Genomic DNA, 23,442 nt, shown 5'->3' with positions numbered 1-23,442 from the left:
CATTCTACCAAGTTTGTGGATCCTTGTACTTCTATATTCCCATTAATAGACAGGTGGGCACAGATACCGATGATGAAAAGGCTTTAGTGGATAATTGGTTTTAGATATTTAAATGTATCATATCATCCCAGTCATCCAAAGTGGAATAAGAAACAATATGGTAATTCTTTACATAAACTGAATTTATGAAGCATATTGTTATGTCGCAGATCAGCAGAAATGAAAATTCATCAAGGCAGTCTTATTTTTACAAAACACTACATATATTAATAACCACTAATAATATAACTCATCAGTCAAATCAAACCCAACCATGCATGTGTGTGTGTGCACATGATACCTAAACCATTACAGCTTTGACACAATTCCAGAAAATCATTCCAAGGTTCAGTCTTAGAAATTCATTGTCAAAAACACTGGCTTTTAAATTGATGCCCAGAAGTAATCACCAAGAAGAAGGGAGAGACTGAGTGATGAACACTCACGAATCCTTGTTAAGTTACTTCCAGAGAAAGATCCTTTTGTCACAGCAGTTGTCATTAAATGAAAAGCTTGACTTCTTCTATGCTTCCAAAAGCCAAATACAAGTCAATAAAAGTGACCTTTCCTTTGGTCACAGTGAGGGTTCAATAATTCCCCTGACAAGGAGAATCATCCAAATTGTCCATTATCACATAGACATTCCTGCTCTGTGTTCATGAGATGGCTGCTGGTCAGTAATGAATGCTGTTCCCTTCAGAGTTCCACTCACACGACTCTCTCACTATCTGCGTCCCTGGGCGAAAAAAAAAAAAAAGCAACAAATCTTCTTTCTTCTCTCCAAAGTAGGGAATTTGGGGACAGCCTGTGTCCAGAAAAGATCCTCCGAAATAGTGACTCCCAGGAATTTAGATTTGTTCACACTCTCCACCTCTGATTTCCCCCAATGATCACTGGATCGTACACCTCCGGTTTTCCCTTCTTGAAGTCCACAATCAGCTCCTTGGTTTTGGTGACATTGAATGCGAGGTTGCTACTTGTACAACATTCAGCCAAGTTTTCAAACTCCCTCCTGTATACTGGCTCCTGTATTCTGACATATTACATTTGACAGAATATTCCCTTTTAAATTTTGAGCTTGCAAAAAAACCCAAAATCTCAGCCAACTTTGAGATCTGATACATTCTTCTCTATTTCCTTCTGTTAACCAGCTTACTTTGCAATTAGGATCCAAAAAACTGAGCTAAATAGTCCAGTCTTGCACACATTTTCTATGGTTCCTATTTGATCCTGCCAAATCTTGACAATCATTAAATCTGACAAAATTTCCTGATCTGTAGTTTCCAGCATGTTTCAATGTAGTATTAAAAATTGAAACTCTTACCGCAATGATTATGTTGGTCATATCCAATTTTTTGCTAAAGTTGCATATAAAATGGATTGTTCAAGTCATTTTTTTAAAAACCCTCTGCCCAATTGCTTTCCACTGTGCATGGAAATAGACAAATAAATCATAGTATTCTTACATTTGTATAGTCCGAGTGAAAGTCTAATGTCCTGTTCCACACTGTGGCTAAACATAACCACCACAAAATAATAATAATTCAATATTAACAAAGGTTTCATTTCTTGGCTTCTGGAATGAATGCCAGGACTGCCAATATCAGCTGTGCCATGTTGTTCAAGATGTGTTATTCTCTGTCAGAAAATAATGGTTACATTAACTTGGAAATTGTGTGTCATTTTTGTGTAATTAATTCCAACTATTAATAAAAAAATCTCCTTAAAATGAACCAATGCTTTGTCTCTGGAGGCCAGCCAGTCAGTCACCCATGCTCACAGCTGACATGAGAGGCATCAGTAGTGCCAGGGCATGTGTAACATAATGGGCTATTCCATACCCAATTGCTACATTGCCCAAATTTTCCTCCCATGACAATGTTTAACCAATTGTCAAGGTATCGATTGATTCTAGGGTTGGGCACCAAGGTATAATGAGTCTTCATTGAATATTGCGGGGAAATCTCAGTACTTGGACAAGACACAGCGATGGCAAATGAGGTGCTCCTCGAGTCAGTGTCCAACATTCTCTTTTCTCAGAAGCTGCCTGATTTGCTCCCCGTTTCTGACGTTTCCTGTTTTTTTTTATTTCCGCAGTTCCATTGTCCTTTTGAATTTTGGTTCTACTGACGTCAATGAAATTCAGAAGTAGAATACAGCACTCAGTTTCAACTGGAAATGTAGGTTATGTGAAAAGATGAATTTCCACCACAAGTCGTTCAATCTTGATTTTAACATACTGTGTGGGGGTGGAAGTGTGTCTAATATATCTAGACCTACTTAATAAATACATTTCTGGAGAACCAATGAACAGATGCAGTGAGAGGAGGAGGTTGAATTGATTGATATATGTGTGAATGACAACCTTTCCTTCATCCAAAATATCTTAATTACATTTGTTTACTTTCAAAATGTCCCTAATTTGAATGATTGAACAGAACGTGGAAAAAAAATACTGCATCTTGCTTGGATATTTAGGAATATAAAGAGTTATAACATATTGGCAAAAGATGAATTATCTTAGCAATGAATGTAACTCATTTAATGCACACATTAGAGAAAACTATTGCTAGATATTGGAACGCTTCAAAGATGGGGAAGAACTTTTTTTAAAACCAAAAAGTGGAAATCTGAAATAAAATCAGAAAACGTTTTTGTCAAATGCAGACCCATCATTAATATTTCCAGATACTGATAAATTTGTCTGGCATAACCAATGTCTTGGGATTTAGTACTTTTTAAAGGATTCTCCTCGTGGCCAACGAGTTCTAAAGTTTTCAAAATTATTTGTAGCAAATTTCCGATTAATTTCTCTGTCCATTATGGATACAAAGTGCATGGTTTTTTCTTTTTAATTGTCAAATTCACATCCCACTGCTTAGAATTATTTAATAGAAAAAATAATAATAATGAACACGTCAAAAGATTGCTTTGTAGTGATAACCAATTTCCGGAGGTTGAAACTGAAATCCACTCACCTTATTTCTGATGTTATGCCTTTGGTGTGAACATTCCTCAATGTTCTTTTTCCTTGTATTTTTACTACTGTGTAGAACCCCATACAGTATACTACCCTATATCTGAAACGCTTGGCACCATACATTTTTCTGTTTTCGGAACAATGGAGCTAAGCAGCACACTGTATCGGCAGTTAAACAGCATAAACAAACAAGAGCAGACCTTTTGGGTGCCGACATGGTGCCACAAGTGGAAAAATTTACGTGAAATGATGTTTAGTTCTTGCCAAAAAAAATCTTTATCTCTGCTTCCAGAAGAAGATAAATGCAGCACCAATCACTTGAAATTCACCTCGTTGCCATTTTCAGCTATTTCTTTGTATACCAGAGCTCTGCTGCTATCAAAATGGTGCCAACGGAGCCACATGGGCAAGTCAGGCAGTGAATTTTTTCAACTTGTGACAGCCTAATTTTTTAAATCTCCTGGTTTGGATCTTCGGATACTGGGTAGTCGACCTGTATTATACAATCTAACTCGCCCACAACTAAAAATCCTTTCTTCCAATTTATTCCCCTTCTCTCTGCCTTTCTCCCTCATTCTCTCTTTTGTGTGTTCATGTGCACACTCACACGCCCCTGTTCTCTGGCTGCATCATGGTCTGATGTGGGGACACCAATACCTTTGGGAGCAAAGCCCTTCAAATGTAGTGGACCTAGCCCAGGATGTCACAGGAAAAACCCTCCCCACCATCGAGAACATCTACAAGGGACACTGCCATCGGAGGGCAGCAGCAATCACAAAGGGTCCACACCACCCAGGGCAAGCTCTGTTCTCGCTGCTACCATCAGGAAGGAGGTCTAGGTGCCACAAGACTTTCACCACCAGGTTCAGGAACAGCTGCACCATCAGACTACCCAATAACAAACTCAATCAGGGACTTTTACTTGTGGACTTTATTTTTTTCTCTCTCTGTATTGCAGTCAGGTTGTTTATGTTTCTTTCTATGTTTACATGTGTACATTGAGAACAGTTTTAAAAAAAAATCATTACCAAAAGGTGGTCATTCATAAACACAGGCTTGTTTGTGATGCCGTGTATGAACTCTGAAAATGAGTCTGAAATTCAAGCAACCAGCAAAAAAAATCACAGAACAAAAAAATGTGCAAGTTTAAAGTGAGCATTGCCTTGCTGTTAGTTCGGCAGTCACATAATGCGCAATCTCAAGCAACCAGAAAATGCATCTAATTTTAGATGATTGGATAAGTGTATAAAATACATCTACCTATCCCCATAGGTGCCAGATACCAGGGGTTTTACTGTATGGCTTGTGGAATGGAGCATTGAATAGCTAAGGTACAATTAACAATTTTTAAGGCAAAAAATAAGATGCAATAAGAAATAATGAATATTACCATTGAAAATGATGCATGGATTGTATTAGGTTAATTAACATAATCAACAAATCTATTATGATTGCTAAAAATCAGATTGACCAGGCAATTCTCTAAAATCTACCCACTGATCATACTATTTCTGAGGTAACTACCTATGCCTTAATTCCATAGTCTGCACATCAGCAAAGTCGAGCAGAATTTTAATAAAAAAAGCATCCATATTACATTTTATTTCTCTCTCTCTCTTTCTCAAACACTATGCTGTATTCATGAAGCTACCAAATCCAATTGCCCATTTCTTAATGGCACATTAAATAATGCTGAATGACAGCTGACACATTAATTGGCTGTGAAGCAACGCACCTTTGAAACAGAGTAATTTAAAGCCTCTTTCATTGTGAGGAGCTAATTCATACTTTCATCAATCAGTGAATGACATCTATATGACATCCATTCTTTCCATTTCACAAATGCCATTTAACCTCCAAAATGTTTTTTTTCTCCACAGACATTCTGAACTACCTTTTAAATATTAAGGTGACTGTATGATAATTTGTGGTTCACATTAAGGTCAGATACCTCATCTTTACTGCCTCTTTTACCGTTTAAATGTTATTTCTGAGTAAAACACATTTGAAATGATAATTATATTTTACGATCAATGATTGTAATGGTTTGATTGTAATGGCTTGTAAGTCTCAATTGATTGTTGACATAAAACTGTGAACTCTATGAATTTTCATCCATCAAAACTTTAGATTTTTTTGCTGAGCTATTTAAACTGGTGGGATTAGTAATATCTCATGGCTTTCAAATAAATTAATCCAGCACAATGTACTTTGAATTTTTATGTTATTAGCCATTAAAATTTATATGATTAATGCTATAATTTTACCAATTAAGTATAGTAGAATGGCTTCCGTAAAATGGATCAGTATGTTTACATACTAAATAGATTGATGTAAACGCATGAAAAATATTGAACTTGACAAAAAAAGCAGTAGTGAGTGCTTATTTGAGTATCTTCTTTAAATTATTAACACTTAATATTGTGATCCACAGCTATTTATTTTTGCATTACTAGAAAGTTAAAATATTCAGTCATTGGTAGAGCGATCAGCGTAACGTCTTTACCACACTAGCGATCGTGACAAGAATTCAAATCCTGTGCTGTCTTTACATTCTCCCCGCCTGGGTTTTCCTGGGGGAGGAGCTTTAGATTCCTCCCACTGCTTGAAACATACCGGAGGTGGGGGGGTGTTGGTTAATTGGGCGGCTTGGACTCAAGGGCCGAAATGGCCTGTTAAAATTAAAAATTTAAATTTATATTGGATAGCACTTGGAATTAATCATCTAAACAAGCATGTTGTAAGATGCTTGACTTCAACTATCATGCTAAGGAATCTTTAGTTTGAGTTGAAGTAAAGAGACAGTTATTTTTATGGGGGAGCTCTAATTATGAGGGGGCCATGTAAAAGTGGTAAATTGCCCAACAGGAAGAGGAGGGATGGGCTGCTAGTTGAGAGAGTGATATTTTGTAAAATATTAAAGGAAGCGTCCCAGATGTGAGGAAAATCATGAAAATATTTACAACTGTCAAACCAAGAGTGAAAAAAATCTCTGAATTAATAATACAGAACATGTCAGTAGAACATGTTATTTTTTTGTGCATCTAATAGATTAAAGAAGGAGAATGTCAAAATTCTATCTGTTCTCGAATATGAAAACTCTAGTTTTTTGATAAAATATTTGTTCTCTTTGAAGATATTATCAATTACAATTTTTTTTGTCTTCTATTTAAAGGAAATACTTCTGAATGTCATTGGGAAAATTGGCCTCAGCAAGAGATAAATAAAGTAACTTGACTACCAATGGAATATGCTCAAGTTTTAGACCAAACCAGTGTTGAGGTAATTTAAGGAACCAATTTCATCTTTAAACATCTTAAATTAAGTTTAAAAACCTGCAGAGAGAAGTGAGAGTAAGCAATGCCAGAAGAGTTTAGGCAACACAGTTGGCGAAGCAGTTAAGTCTTGGGACCAGACTTGGGTTCGAATCCCACACTGTCTGTAAGGAGTTTGTACGTTATCCCTGTGTCCGCGTGGGTTTTCTCCCGGGGGCTCCAGTTTCCTTCCACCATTCTGATTTGAAGAACGAACCAGGGATGTAGGTTAATTAGGTGTTAATTGGGCAGCACACACTCCTGGGTCGAACTGCAGTATGTCTAAGTAAATAAAGTAAGAGATTATTAATGGAACGATGAGTAAGGAAGGTGTCTTTGGCAGGATCACCAAACAAATACAATTCAGGACAGGAATTAATTTGACCAGTGACACAATCTCTGAAATAGAATGAGAATCAGAATTGATTGTCACAAACATGTTACAAAATACACTGCAATTTTTGCTATAACTTAAATAAATAGTGCAAGAAAATAGGTCTGTGAGGTGGTGTCTGTGGTTCATTGTCCATTCAGAGATCTGATGGTAGAAGGGAAGAAGCTGCCTTTGTGCTATTGGGTGTTCATCTTCAGGTTCCTGTACCTCCTTCCCAATGAGGGTGAAGAGCCATGGCCTGGGTAAGTCAGATTTATTGTCACAGTATTTACACAAAATCACATACAGCCCTGAGATTCATTTTATTGGTAGTGCAAAAAAAAACACTCAATGTACACATGAACATAAATAAATAAAGAAATGTAAACTAACTGTGCAATGCAGGGCCAGAAAAAAAATCATAAACGTGCACAAGTAAGAGTCCTTAAATGAGCCCCTGATTGAGTTTGTTGTTGAGGAGTCTGGAGGTGGAGGGGTAGCAGCTGGTCTGAACCTGGGTTGTGCGAGTCATGTGGTGCTTGTACCTTTTTTCTAATGGTAGCACAAAGTGTGTACTGGGTGGTGGGGATCCTTGATGATTGCTGCAGTACTCTGAGGGCAGCGTTCCCAGTAGATGTTCTCAGTGGTGGGGCGGGCTTGGCCTGTGATATTCTGGACTGTGCCACTGCATTCTGGTATGGGGACATCTTGACATGCTTTCTTCACGATGCCGTTAGTGCGTTAGGTCCAGGAAAGATCTTTCGAGATAGTGACTCCCAAGAACTTAAATTTGCTCACCCTCTCCACCTCTGATCCCCCAATGATCACTAGATCGTACATCTCTGGCTTTCCCTTCCTGAAGTTGACAATCAGCTCCTTGGTTTTGGTGACATTGAGTGCAAGATTGTTGTTGGTGCACCATTCAGCCAGGTTTTCAATCTCCCTCCTGTGTCATATGAAGGGATGTGCACTGATACTGTGTATATCCAAAATTCCAAGGTAGATGAATCTGTTATCTGTATATGACTGCACCGTTGAAAATTGGATGTCTCAAACAAAGCCGAAAGGCAGATAAAAATTGACATAGGTTGCAAGAACACCGTCTTTATCTTATAACTGGGCCACAATGTCTTTTTAGTTTCAGTTAAAGAAATTGTTGAGGCGACACAGAAATACATATATTTCTGAAATGAATTAACAGGGATATTTTAAATGGTTGGGCTAATTCAGATAAATGTCAAAATGTGGATGTAAATTATTTAAATTGTCCACTGATCAAGGATGTAGAATTGTCACCCCAGTTTCCAGTGAAGACAAATCTTAAATGAGTTGCAATCAGACCAAAGCTATCATTAATTACATTCCTGTCATATTTTCTTGGTTATATGGAGCAGTGCAGGCCTGAAAACACAATTTTTATGGGGAAATTTATTAAGACAGACCGGTGAATCTCCTCTCAAAAATTTTATTTGAATAAAGAAACAGAAAACATGAGATCAAGAGCAGTACATTTTCTCCAAGGAATACATGTCAGAGCACATTTTGACACTCCGAGATCAAGTGATTTGGGTAGAGTAAATAGAGAGCTGGGGGCTGGTCATTAAATTATTAATCTGGTCAAAAGGTACAGTAGAAGATTTAAAAAAAAATGTCTGAGGGCAATTAGCTTCTGGAATTTTCTGAAGATTAAGTTTTTATATCGTATGTTTCTTACTAATTACCCACTATTTAGAATTTTAGATTTACTGGGAATCTAGACAAACATAAATATTGCACAATTCAACTTGTGGAAAGGTTTAGAAATAATTTACAACTTGTTTGGGATAACAGTCTCTTGGAAAGATCACACAAGTTTTATTTCCTGCATTTATACATTGAACCAGAATCAATCAGTCACTTCAGGAGTGAGTTGGGGAGGGATTTGAGAGAGCAAATTAAAACACAATGGAGAAAGAGCAAGAGAATGAGTTTGATAGGATGAATCTGTCTGAAGTCATGAGACAATTCTCTGATAGCTCTGTGATTCTACACAGCTGTGTAGTGCTGTGAAGCTAAATCTCAAAGCCTGGTTACATGAAAATGAAGTGAGATTTTCACCCTATAAATGTAATTTGCTCCTGTTCTTTTATAAATATTCCAAGCTCTTTGGATGGCAATGGTCACTTTCAAACCTCAAGGAATCTTCAGAACATATTTTTCAAATCAATGGATAAGTTGATGACCTTAGACTAATTTTTAATTTAGATACGTAGCATGGTTACAGGCCCTTCCAGAACATGAGCCTGTTGCCTCCCCCCCCCACCCCCCTGTGGTGCGCTGTTAGACAGAATCAGATGCACACAAGGTAAAGACTGGACAACAGGCTTTAATCCTCAAAGACTTCCACAGAGCCAGGCTGGCTGTGGCTGCAGCAACTCTGAGTGAGGCCTCGGGAGGCCGGCGCAGGCTTGTATCCCGGAGGGTGATTGACACCTGACCGGGTGGGGCTTGATCCATTCAGGCCGACTGATTGACAGCCGGCTAGGTGTTGTCCTGTCCCCTTACACTCCTGCAGGTACAGAGGTTTCCCCCTGCAGTAGGCCGGTAGTGTACCACCACACCCCCCCCCCCCATGCACCAATTAACATAATCCCTGTATATATTTCAAGGGTGGGAGGAAACTAGAGCACTCAGTGGAAACCTACAAAGACTAGAGATGAACGTTCAAACTTCTCACAGAAAGTACCAGGTTCAAACCCAGTTTGCTGGTGCTGTAATAGCATTGTGCTTACCACTAGGCTAAATGTGCCACCCAGATTTATTTATGAAATCAATTGTGTTAATAATGCCATGCCTCTTGCAAGGAATATCCAGATAGGCATGAAGTTTTTCATCAGTTTGAAATTTTAAGTGTGGTTTTAAGCAAAATTATCTTCAATGTTTATTGTTACCTTGTAAAGGCAAAGACAATTTGTAGAGAGGAATTCAAATGTCGATGATTAGAAGAAAATAAAACTGTTAACCCAATCTCCATTTGAGATCCAGCAAAGCATTATTCTTTCCAATAAACAATTTTGTTAGAAAAATAGTTCCATCCTTATGGTATTTAAAAAAAATCTTTTACATCAGCACATTAACATAGAATTTCTCACCTGCTATTGTTCTCCAAATTTTCACTCTCTCAAAGTGGAACATAATAGTTTCTTTGTATGGTGCATGATATCAGATAATCACCTAAAAATCAATAATTAAGAGGTGTTTCATGGAGTGCTGTTGCTTTGTTATTGTTGTGTTAAAGTGACAAGAACTTTATAAAGGCTGCAAGCGTGTGTAGTATGTTTAAACCACAAAGAAGGCACATGGGGGAAACTACATTATACTGAGCAAAAGTGTTGATATGTAATTGCAAACATAGAAACATTGTTCACAGTGAGATGGGACAGCATTTTTGGGGATGATTTGATTAAAGACAAAGTCAACTGTGTTATTATCCATCCACAAAAGTGGAGCCCATGGCTGAGCATTTTATTGAAATGTGGAGTAATTCAAACATGTTAATGACCCTCCTGTTGATGGTTTAACTGAAATGGATATTTCAAATCGTACATCATACAAGAAACCGAGTAATATTGGATCGAGATTTTAAAAGCTATGGTAGATGCCTTTTGTCAGACCGACTGGCTTCCATGTAATGCGTTTGTATCCCAAAGGTTAATTTGTTTAAAGTTTTAGGAAATAATTTCTCGTCAAAGTATGATAGATGTAAGACTGAAGAAGGTACATTTTTTCCTATGTTTTGGTCATTTTCCTTGCTTTCCAGTTATTGGGAAAGCATCTTCCATTCCTTATCTTTAGTTCTTACAGACAGTGCTGGATTCAAATCACTAATCTAAATGTATTCTAAATGTATTCATTTATGAAATCAATTGTGTTAATAATGCCATGTCTCTTGCAAGGAATATCCAGATAGGCATGAAGTGTTTCATCAGTTTGAAATTTTAAGTGTGATTAATTTGGCTCCTAATTCTCTTCTTTCCCTATTTGGAGTAAGTAAATCAGCTGATTTAAATTTGTCTGGGCTACAATCCCATGCAGTTGCCTTTGCTCTTCTTATTGGCAGAAGAGCTATACTTTTGAAATGCAAGGGTGTTGTCCCTCCTACACATACTCAATGGTCATCTAATGTGATGGCATGCTTGACTCTGGAGGAAAATAGATGTTCTACCAATGTAATGAAATGTAACTTTTTAAATTTGTGGGCCCCTTTGGTTGATTATTTTCAGAAGTTATAAGATTATTGGATCCCTTTTTATGGTTTGGTTGTCCTTTGTTTCATCCCTTAATGGAATATGTATATTTAATCACAACTTCACAAAGGAGGGGTTAGATAATTAGAATAGTTTTTCCTTTATATACTTCCTTGGGTTTTTTTTGTTGTCCCTTACATAGGTTGCGTACTGCTATTTGTTAATATACATTTTACTTTGTTGGATATATTTTCTAATTATTATCTAATAATTAAATTGGAAGAATTATTTAATTGTGGCCAATACTGGTGAGTGAATTTCTTCAATATTTGCTGTTATTTTGGAGACGGTTGTCCAGTGATGACTAGTTACTTTCAACTGGAGGCTGAGTGGTACAGGAACCTATCTTTTGTCTCTTGTATCAGACTTCAGTTTCTGTTCTGTTTTTGTCATGACAGCCTAATGGAGTAATATCGACTGAAGTCAACTTTAGTTTGGAAAGAGTGCAGGTATTTGTGAAATGAAATCTAGTGTGAGCTTAATATTTAGAAGAAGAGAGTGATGTGCGACTAGCATTATGGACAATATATGTTGGATGTTCTTACCATTGATCACTTGATTATTATGGATGAGCTGTTTTGTTACTATTTGGTATGGATGACAGAGATCAATAATGCTGGATTACTGGTTTAATTGTTCCATTCTTGCATTAAATGAGCCAGACGTTGACATCTGAAACAAAAGCTTCATTCCAAAGACAGGATTTTGTCTCCTTGACCTATTTCATAGCAGAATGTGCTTTTCTACCATTCCAGCCCATAGCACTGATTTGAATTCCTGGTTCCCTAATAGGTAAGATGTAAGTAGAGCCTGTAATTTAAAAATTTTTTTTAGATATGCAGGTTAGTAACAGACCAATTCAGCCCACAAGCTCGTGCTGTCCAATTAACCTACAAACCCCAATACGTTTCCATATAACCATATAACCATTTACGGAGCGGAAACAGGCCATGTTGGCCTTTCAAGTCCGCACCGGTTCACTGATTTTGTGCGCCCTCTTCAGGCATTGGTCCCAGTAGATCTTCATTCAATAACGATGGGCAAATTCAATGCAGGTGGAATATTATTGAAATTGAAAGCAAGATTGTTGTCCTGGCACCACACAATCAGACTCCTGATCTCCATCCTACTTTCTGAAAGTATGGATTTTGTGATAAATTATCCCTTACATTATCAGTCAGAAACATTACAAGAAAGTTGACTGTGGGACGAAACCAGATCCCCCAGGGAAATCCCACGCAGATACTGGGAGAACATAACAACTCCTTACAGCATGGGATTCAAAGCTAGGTCCTGATCACTGGTGTGTAAAGGTGTTGCGCTATCCAATATGCTAACCATGCCTCCTCAATTGTTTGGTGAATTGGAATAATTGGGTGTGCATTGGAGATTCTCCACTAAAGGATTGGTCTTTGAATTCCAAAATGATTTATCCTGAGGTATTATTATAACTCCATTTTAGGCTGAGGAATACATGCCTTTGCCAAGGAGTAGAATGTACAGTTGCTTCTATAGGGAAGGGAGACAGTGGCAGAAGAACTACTTGCATATGTACAAGATGTAAAGAACTGAACAAACTCAATCCACAATTATGGTTCAGGACCATCCATTCCATCAAATATTACGGTTTAAGTGTGGCTGAATGAAACAAGCAAGCCAGCAATCAGCAAAGTTGCTGCTAAATACTGCCCATCTATCAGCAGATCCTAGCAAATTGACATGTTCCCTTTGGGAATTAAAAGATCCAGAGGAAAGCTGCATGATCGGAGCTGTTAAAGTTGTAAATGTGGTTGAAATTTTAGGTTCTTATTTCAGATAGCCACTTCCAAATTAGCAGGTTATGGATTCTAGCTCCAACTAATACCACATGTCTATTGGGACTTCATTGCAGTGCTATCTGTGACATTGTACAGTGGAGAAATCGTACGGAGGAATAATATGGTGCCTATTTCCCACAGTTCCTGCATTATACCGTGCCTGTTTTGTTTCAGGAAATTCAAGGAGCTTTCATGCCATTATGCCTCAATAATCCTGTGACAGTTATCTTTGCAAAACTGAATAAATGGTCATTTAACTTTTCAATCTCCAAGAGATTTTTTTTGTTTGCAAAACAATTGTTGCAGTCAGCAGACTTCATTGTAGTTGATTATGTCAAGTTCTGAAAAATTTATAAGTTAACCTTTACAAAAAGTGCTTTTGATTGATTAATTCTTTTTCGCCAACAGGAATGATATGATGGAGGCACATTTTCCACTGATGAGAGAAGTCCCTGGATATGTATACTTTCTTTCTTTGGCTTGGCTTCGCGGACAAAGATTTATGGAGGGGTAATGTCCACATCAGCTGCAGGCTCGTTGGTGGCTGACAAGTCCGATGCAGGACAGGCAGACACGGTTGCACACAGCATTCAGGGAGAAATCTGCGCTCACAATTGTCTGATACACATGCGAGGATTTACTTAAACATTGCACAGAATTATGCTGATGCTACTTAAGAAGCTCTGCAGAAGTGAAGTTGATGAAGAGTGATGTGATCACTCTTTTAAGTTGTTGATTTATTGGGAAGCTATGAGCAACAAGTATTAAATCAAGATATAATGTCTATTGCAGCATGTGTCATTCTGAAGGGATTGTATATCTTCGATAATTAAATCATATTAGTAATGTAATATGATTATAAAAGATTATTACTGGATAAAATTATGTTAGATGAAGGTATTTATAATTTAAGAGTGAATGTAGAATGCACCTATTTAAATTCTAAATTTAAGATCAGCTGCATGCGGATTAAGTAAGAATGAAAACTGAAATGTTCTTTTAGACTGAGCTGACTAATTAGCAAAACTTCAGGAACTAGGATTTTTGACTTGCCACGAGCAATTGTGAAAATGCAGAGCTGGGAACAACAGCAGAAGAGGATTGACTGTCTGCTATCCCTCGTGTCCACTGAGGACTCGTATCCAGGCAGAAACAGTAGGTAATCAACTGACCTTCAAATTCAGTGCCTCAATGGAATTGGCTGGAGCTATTGCTCTAAAGGCGAATCACCAGCATTTAAGCCACACTCAGGGATGTAAAATCCTGGATGTAAAGGACTCGACTGTTGATACAGAATGTGCTCAGATGCTGAGACTCTTGACACTTCATTTTTCTGCCAGATTCCAGGGGACTACACTGCAAAATCTGTCAATCGTTAAAGGTCAGCTTTATCTTTTCTCATTTCCTCGGAAATTCACTTTGTCATGAATGGCGACTCTGATCCTGCAATTGGAGAGCTCAGCTTCCTCGTGTCTTAATGGGGAACCTTGCCAAGATGGGTAGAATATTTCTTATGAATCAAAGATTTTGTTGTATATTACAGCCTGATATTCCGGGTAACACAGCAAGAGTATTATGTGGAAGAACATGAATGTTGCTTAAAGGCTGCCATTACCCCTTTAAAGTACATAACAGGGTTTTGCTCCAAATGAATCCCTAAACTGTGGTGAGTGAAACATGCTTGGATATTTGTCACACAGCAGATCCTGGGTTTAAATTGAGCAGGCTCATGTCTTGTTTGCTGCTGTGTATTTGGGATTCCATTTGGAACTGATGGCCATAACTTGCACATGTTTACAAGGATGTTACCAGGACTGGTACCAGAAGAACTGAGTTAGAGGAAAAAAGTTAAACAGGTTATAACTTTATACCCTGGAGTGTAAAAGAATGAGGGGAGATAGAGGTATGCAAAACTGTGATGGGTATAGTGCAAGCAAGCTCTTTCCACTGAGGTTAGGAGAGATAAAATCGAGAGGGCACGGTGAAAGGGGATCATTTAAAAGCAAACATATAGGGGAAACTTATTCATGCTGAGAATGGTTGGAGTGTGGAACAAGCTGCCAGCTGAGTTGGTAAATATAGGGTTAATTTTAATATTTGAGATAAATGATGACAGGTACATGGATGGGGAATGGAAGGATATGGTCCGGTTGCAGTTCAGTGGGACGAGGTAGAATAATGATTCAGCACAGATGACAAGGACCGAAAGGCCTGTACTATGCATGTTTTTTGGTTCTAATTCACTCCAATATTTCAGTTGCAATGTGTGTAAAAGTGATGACTGTGGATTATGTTGTTTTCCAGATGCTGAAATGAATTGCCCAGAGTAGCAATTCATTCCAGCAAGTGGGAAACAACAAGCTGGAGTATATAATTAAATCCTTGGTGATGTGAATGGTCTTAAACTTGATCCATAATTTATGAAAAATGATGAAAGCTACATTATTGCCCAAGTACAGTAGTGGATTATCCATCATGATGTATCTCTGTGGATGTCCCCAGTTCCCAGCATTGAAATGAATCTGAAACAGTTTGGTATCTTTTGCCTCCTTCCTGTGTTTCTGACTGCTCCTGTCCTACTCCATTGATTGGGACATCTGGTCCCAGGAGAAAGGCAAGGAGTGTAGCTTCCACTATTAATTTGCTGTGGTAATTGGTTTACAGTGCCCTGGCATGCATTTCTGAAAGTAAATAAAATAATTTAATTTTGCATCCCACATGTTACTGGATGCTCGTGAACCTCCAAAAGATCTGGAGGCCCAGAATCCTCTTTCAATTCTGACCCCCTGTAAGTGAGAGTAGGACTTGCATACACGTGCGCTAAGGCAGACTCTGTCCTGTCCCAAGCTACATTACGCTGAGCAACATCAGAGAAGTGGAAGCTCAGTCCCCGTGAGGAAGACCATGGTGGGAATGAAGCTGGAACACAGCGTGGAGTTGAGGACAGATGGTGCACCAAGGTTTGGGGCATGGATTCTCTGGCATTGTATTGGCAATGGCTGTTTGAATTTGCACAAGTATCAACTCTGATCCTCACATCTTTGCACGAGTGCATTGTCAAAGAAGGAAAAGGAACGTTGCACAAAATAATGGCAAACTTTGAAATCATTATTCCTGACCAGCATTCACACACTGGGAAATTAATCACGAAATAAGCATGGCATTCTTTCAGACGGCTTCTTTATTTCTGTCCTGTCCTTTGGGATTTTTGGATAAAGCACGATTTGAAAATATCACAAGCCTTCAGATATGCACTGTGATGCCAATAACATTCTGTACACCTGATTTTATATAATCCCAAGATATTGAAACAAGTACTCCAGCACAATTGACATCAAAAGAAATGCACTCCAGCAATGAGCTAAATTAAAATAAAAAATACTTGCATGGCATTTTATTATCATAATGTCAAGCTTTGGTATTTATTACACCTTCATTAATAATCATGTGACAAAACAAATCTAATTCTCATTTGCAATCCATTGTTCTTGTATGTTGCGTTATAATTGTGTTAGATAATATTTGCTTAACAAAGATGACTGATCAAACAAAACTTATTAAAAAGTCCTTTTTATTCAACTCTTCCAAATGCTCATCATTATCAATGAAATCAAACATTTTCTTTTATTAATGAGGGGCACAGACAGGGTGCACACTAAAGATGTCTAAAACCTGAGGTCACATGTTTAAGGTAGGCCATAAGAAGCTTACAGGGAATCTAAAGATTTTTTTTTTCCATCCAGAAGATGGTATCAATCTGGAATGCAACCCCTGAAAAGGTGGCGGAGACATGGGTAATATCACAACATTTAAGAAGTGTGGATGAACATTTGAATCAACAAGAGACAGAAGATGATGGATTAACTGTGGGTAAATATGATTAACTTCTATAGATACATGGTGATCAGCACTGAAAGGTTAAGGCCTGCTTCTGTGTTGTCTGATCTTATTACTGGATGGGAACCTACCAAGGGTGGAATTAGAAGAGATATATCTTGAAGTAAAGAATATACCTTGAAGTCACAACTAAAACAGGATTTTTAGCATTTTTTGCTTTAATATTTGGATGTTCACTAAAACGTTTCTCTTCACACAATGAAAATGCTTGAATACATATTGACTGTTGGCACATTTCAGAAGCTTGGACAACACATCTAAACTCTGTAGAGAAGTCTACTGCTTTAAATCAAGTGGTCAGTCATTTATGTTGCTTTAGGTGAGGACGAGAAATCGCTGCTTCATTCGACATGACACAAAGCGCTGGTTCCACATGGAGAGCAAGTGCACTAGTGATAAAGGTAAATAAGATGACAGCCTTTGTTTGCACTGGGGAAGGAGTACAAATGTAAGGTTGCTATGGGACTTTGAGATCGCAGCTCATGTACTTGATGCAGTTTTGACCTCCTTTATTAAAGGACACAGCTGCAATGAATATCATGTGAAGAGGGTTTACTAGATTTATTGACATAAAAGATTAATCAAATTGCACCGTATTGTGTAGGGTGCAGAAGAATGGCAAATTATCTTTTCAAAGCATGCAAGGTCGTGAAGGTACTTGACAGAATGGCTGCTGGGATATTTCCTCTTGTGAGAGAATCTAAAATTGGGTTTAGCAGCAATAATAGGTGATTTAAGATGAATAGAAATTTATTCTCCTGAATAGTTATCAACATTTAGTATTCTCTACCTCAGGAAGCTATGGATTTTAGGTTACAGGTGTATGAGAGAGATTTTAGATTTTGGAAGAATAAGTGTGGTTGAGGCAAGGGTCAGAACAGTCATGGCCTTGTGTAACAGAGTGAGAGAAAGGAAGTCCAGTTAGTAGGGACCAAACTCAGTGCCATGGTTTACAGAGGAGATGAAGTTTCCCAAAATGGATGAATTCTGCCTCAAGCTGTCATGTCATGTGGTGATAGATGAGGAAAAGCTGGAAGAGGTACCCATATTTTACCAGTGTCTATCAAAAGGATTACAGTTCTCAATTTATTGTTTCGATTCTATCAGGGCCTCACAGCTGATACCCGTGGAACCTTCCAACAGCCGACTCGCAAGTAATTACTGGGTGGCAGTATTGCAGTGTGTAAACCTGCATCCTTCCAGCTCCAGTGACCCAGTTTAATCTTATCCTTCATTGCCTTTCTGTGAAAAGGGAAATGTTCCTTCAGCATTTATTTTGTCATGTCCCCAATCAATCTTACAATTTTGAGAAGTTCACTATGATGTTTCTTCTATTGTATTCTTGTTTTTTTTTTGTCCATTAGTTATTATTTAATAATAACTCACAACCTCAAGAGACATTCAATTTGCATCTCACCCAAGGTGGAATATTCAGTCTCTGATGCCTTCTAGTGGTTAGGAGAATCACCAACTCCCAATCACCACATCCCCTTAAGATGTTCAATCTAGAAACATTACACGGTAAATGTGATTCGTGGACAGCCAACCATGAGGAAGAAGGGAGCTGACTGAAGACCATTCTAACTACAGAACCAGTGCTTTTGATGTATGATTTAAAATTAAAAATAAACACTAACATCAACAGGACAAATGTTTTAAGTGTGCAGTTCTTTCTCTTTTAGAGATTTAGGCTATCGGAGCTTCTCAACACAGGCTCATGTATTAGCTCCACATCTCCACTAATGTCTAGCACTGGTGGGTTTTACTCTGTTGCTGTACAGACTGGATCTTATACATTTATCTGTTCTTGCAGCATCACTTGCATTTTCAGCAGGCTCTTTCGATTCCTCCTCAGTATTTGATCATCCTCTTTTCTGACAATGTACAATCTTGGATTTACTTCCTCCTGAACAATGGCCTTCTTTTCCCAAGTGTTGGAATCGCTGAGTCTCATTGTGTTGTGTTGTACTAGTGGCCGTAAACTTCTTGCTTTCTTGTCATAGTTTGCTTTTTGTCTCCTTTGTAGACACTTTTGTTTCTGTTTGACATTCTGTTCTTGTTTGGATCTGCAGAGCAAGGAAGTGTGATCTACATCTCATCAGGTCCTCAAAGGGTGACATGCCTCGTTCAAGTGGTGAAGCTCAGTAACTCAGTAGAGCTATATAAGGATCTGAGCCACCGTCTTGTGCTTTCTTGAGCAGCTGTATGGCTGGGGATGCTGAGGACTTGAAGTCACCTGTCAAAAATCATACTCTTTTGCAAAGTTCTGGAATTTTCTACAACTGTAGCATGGTCAATTGTTACTGTAGACAATTTGAGGAATTTCATGTATTTGATCATGCAGGCAGCAGACATATTGGGAAGCAGCACATTCTCCAGATAGTTGGACAGATAGTCACTAGCCAGCAGGTAATTCTTCATCCAGGTGGAACAGCTCAGTCCCAACCTTCTGCCATGGCTCCTCTGGTAAGTAAGTAATGATCATGGGTTCCTTTGGCTCCTTTGCGTGATGTTTCAGACAGGACTCACAGCTTGAAACCATCCTGTCGATGTCCGTATTTATCTCTGGCCAATAAACATCAGTTCTGATCCTCCTCTTGCATTTTTCCATTCCATGGTGCCCCTCATGCACCCTTTTCAGCCTCTCTTGTCACAGTGATTGAAGAATGATAATTTTGCTCTGTCTGAGTGGAAGCCACAATACTCAGCTCCGATCTGATGTTGTAGTATGGCTGACGATCACCTCTAGGCCATCCTTCATTCACATTCTTGATGACCTTCTGTAGAACTGTGCCCTTTTCTGTTTCAGCTGTGATCTGCTTGTATTTCCTGTCAGATATGGGAAGAGAATCAGTGATCAGTTTCACATGGAGATTCACATCTGTCTTTGTGGAACTCTCATTGTGAGCTTCGCTCTTGGTCGTTGCCCTGAACGATGCATCAGTCAGCACAATAGATTTCCCTGATGTGTACACCAGTTCAAAGTCATAACATTGTAGCTTCATCCCACTGGGATTTTTCTTGATTATGGAAATTAATGGCTTGTGGTCTGTCTCTGCTATGAATGTTGGTAGACCATACACGTAGTTGTGGAATTTCTCTACTTCATAGACCAGACCTAGGCACTCTTTCTCTGTCTGAGCATATCAGATGTGGTCATCCTCTTTGGAGGCCAGTTGCAGGCACATCAATCTTCTCCCACAGCCTGAAGTGGTACATCACCTATTCCATCTTTTGAAATGTCCATAGATAGTTCCATCCTTCTGGATGGGTCAAAGAACATCAAAAGCACTGGTTCTGTACTTAGAATGGTCTTCAGTCAGCTCCCTTCTTCCTCATGGTTGGCTGTCCACGAATTACATTTGTCATGTAACAACTTCTTCAGGTGCATTGTTTTGGAAGACAGGCTTGGTATGAATTTACCAATAAAATTAATCATTCCCAGCATTCTCAATTTGCCCTTTTTGTCTGTGGGTCTGGGCAGCTCTAGACTTGCTTTCACCTTGCTCTTGTCTGGCTCCACACCTATCTCTGACAGCTAATCTCCCAGAAAAGTGATTTCCTTCACACCAAACTGACATTTTACTCTGTTTTACTTTAATCCGCACTTCTGGATGCATTTGTAGCACTTGTGTTGCTGCTATGTGGATCCCCATAGGATCATGTCATTTATACCTTCTCTGATGTGCTCCACTGTCCTGATATACTTCAAGGGATGAGGAAATTCCAAAAGGCATCCTTAAGCAGGAGTATCAGCCAAACAGTGAGTTGAATGTATTTTGTGTTATCTTCATGCAGTTTTAATTGCCAGAAGCCCTGGGATGCATCCAATTTAGTGAAAAACTTTGCACCGGCCATCTCACTAATTATTTCATCCCTGGTTGGAGTCTGATACTGTTCCCTCTTTATATCGGCATTCAAGTCTTTTGGGTCCATGCACATGTATAGGTTACCGTTCTTCTTTTTGACACATCCATTCTACGGGCTCCTCCACTTTCTCTTTAACCCCTCGTGACATCATTCAGTCGAGTTCCTGCTTGAGGTTTTCTTTTAGTGGGGCTGGAACCCACCTTGAGGCATGCACACCTGGCTGTGCGACCTCCTTTAACTGTATCTACCGCCCAGTAGCACAAACTTCTGCTGTGATGAAATGCTTTGAGAGGCTGGTCATGGCCAGAATTACCATGTGCCTAAGCAAAGATCTGGACTCACTGCAATGCGCCTATGATCACAGTTACTCCAGAGCAGATGCAATAGCTCTGTCTCTCCTCTCAGCTCTGGATCACCTAGAGAGCAGCAATTGATACATATGGCTACAGTTCATTGACTACAGCTCAGCCTTCAATACCATTATTCCCTTAGCGCTGGCCAAGAAGCTACAAACTCTCGGCTTCTGTATCCCCCTCTGCAACTGGATCCTTGACTTTTTCCATCGGAAGACCACAGTCAGTACAATTGGAAACGATGACTCCTCCTCACGGATAATCAACACAGATGCACTGCAAGGATGTGTGCTTATCTCACTGCTCTACTCATTATGTGCCCATGACTGTGTGGCCGGACACAATTCCAATGCTATCTACAAGTTTGCCGATGACACCACAATCATCTCCTTGGTTTTGCTAACATTAAGCACGAGGTTGTTGTCATTACATCATTCGATGAACTGATCTATCCCTCCTGTAAGCTTCCTCATTGCCGTTGGTGATTCTGTTGATGACTGGGTCTGGAAATTTATCCAGTATTTCCTCTACACTATTCTGTGCATTGATGCTGTTGATGTGGCACACTCTCTTGAATCGGCCTAAGTTTTCACATACTTTGTAACCAAGCAGTGAGTCATGTCCATCTGGGTCTACTGCAAACGTGAGGTGGTGGTGCTCTTTACCTTTAACTTTCACCTTGAGTCTACATGTGCCTTTTGCGTCCATTGTAGGTATTGAGCTGAACGGAATTTGGATGGATGTGTGGCTTTATTTTCATTGCCCTGATGTCATGCTCACAGATCCAATTGGCCTTTGCCCATGTCCAGCTTGAATATCTGCTCCATTTTCATGCAATGGGACTGTTCACTTGTCTTGCTCAACTCTGTTCACACTCTGTTGGTTTGATTTGACATCTTCCTGCACTACTATGCTCGTGAAGAATGTATCACTGAAGGCAGTTTCCTCTATAGCATGCACACTTGCACTTTGGTTGGTTTTCCTTTGGAAAAACATAATTTTGCATAGTGATCTGCCCTATGCTTTTGTTACAGACTTTTCCATAGGCTGGGCATTGTTTTGGTGCCTGTTGAGTGCCACATCGTTTACCATTGAATGTCTCTCCATCTTTTTGTTGTTTCACTGTTTATGTGTGTGTCCAGACACTGGCTATGACTGTGCCTTTGTTTTCACTGGCCCTTTCACTCTTACCGAACTTGTTCATGTGTTGCAGAGCTAATTCACCAGTGTGGCACATCTTAAGAGTTCCAGCTAAGGTAAGCTCCATCTCTCATAGCAACTCTCGCATTTTCTTGACAATGATTCTGAAGGCAATTTGATCATGGATCATTGAATCTTGCAGCAATCCAAAATTGCATGTTCTTGCTTTCAATTTCAAGTCTATATAAACAAAGTATCAAAGCTCTCTGCCTGTAGCTGCAAGCGTGAGCGAAACATGTGCCTCTCAAACATTTCATTTTTTTCTTTGGTGATCAGTGTTCATCCAACATCTTGATAACCTTGTCGAACTTACCCTGGTCATCTGCATTAGCAAAAACAAGTGCTGAAAACCTCCAGTGTTTAAGGCCCTGCCACAGTAAGTAACAGTGAAATCTTCCATGTACCCTGTTTGCTATCGAATCTAATGGCTTTCAGATGCAGCATGAATCATTGTTTGAGCAAGTGCCTCTCATGATCGACATGGTCCATATGAAATTCTAAACAAAAGAACCATGCAATATTGGATTGGGACATTTGGGCCTTTAGTGTTTGCAGTAGCTGGACTTTCTCCTTGGGTATTGTCACAGATGCTATTTGTAAGTGACTAGGAGAGCTCAATATGTTGAAGTTGTGGATTTTGGATAATGAAAAGAATTGTGGGAGTAGATCTGTGGATCATCTAGCAACATAATTCAGACATTTCTATGTAAGGCTACCCTGAGGGGTCTTTGCATAATTATACTGTGTCGATAGTCCATGGATCAGTGAGGAGGTAATGGGATAGGGCAACAGGCACCAAATCCATCCTTTGTTTCTCCTGCTCCTTGTGCATGATAAAAAAAATATACATTAGAAAGTCCCATATTTGTTCTGAAGCGGTCATGTCTCATTAATCTCAGTCTGACACCCTGGGTGCAATGTTCATTAGTTCTCACTCTGACATCCACAAATAGACAGTGGTTGATGGCAGGAAGGCTGGGGAAGCACAAAGAGAAGATAGGTCAGGGGAAGGTGTTTTTTTTTGGAAGCACATAAAAGACAGGATTGTGAGTACACATTCAGAATTCTTCCCTGGTATGCCCAAGCCAATTTATTCCTCAATCGTAATATTTTTCTAACTTTTTTTGTTCAATTTCAGTGGACTAAAATAATGGGAAGTACTTGGATAAGGGTTTGGCTGATAATGGGTTTACGATTAAATTTAGATTAGAAAACTATCCTTGCAAACCATGTTATGAAGTGTTATACCAAAGGACAGAACACAGTCATTATTATCTCTGGAGGATATGACAATTGTATGTAATTATATAGCA

Source organism: Narcine bancroftii, chromosome 13 (genome assembly GCF_036971445.1).
Source record: "Narcine bancroftii isolate sNarBan1 chromosome 13, sNarBan1.hap1, whole genome shotgun sequence".
NCBI lineage: Eukaryota > Metazoa > Chordata > Chondrichthyes > Torpediniformes > Narcinidae > Narcine > Narcine bancroftii.
The sequence above is the reverse complement of the archived record's forward strand: the minus strand, read 5'-3'. Positions refer to the sequence as shown.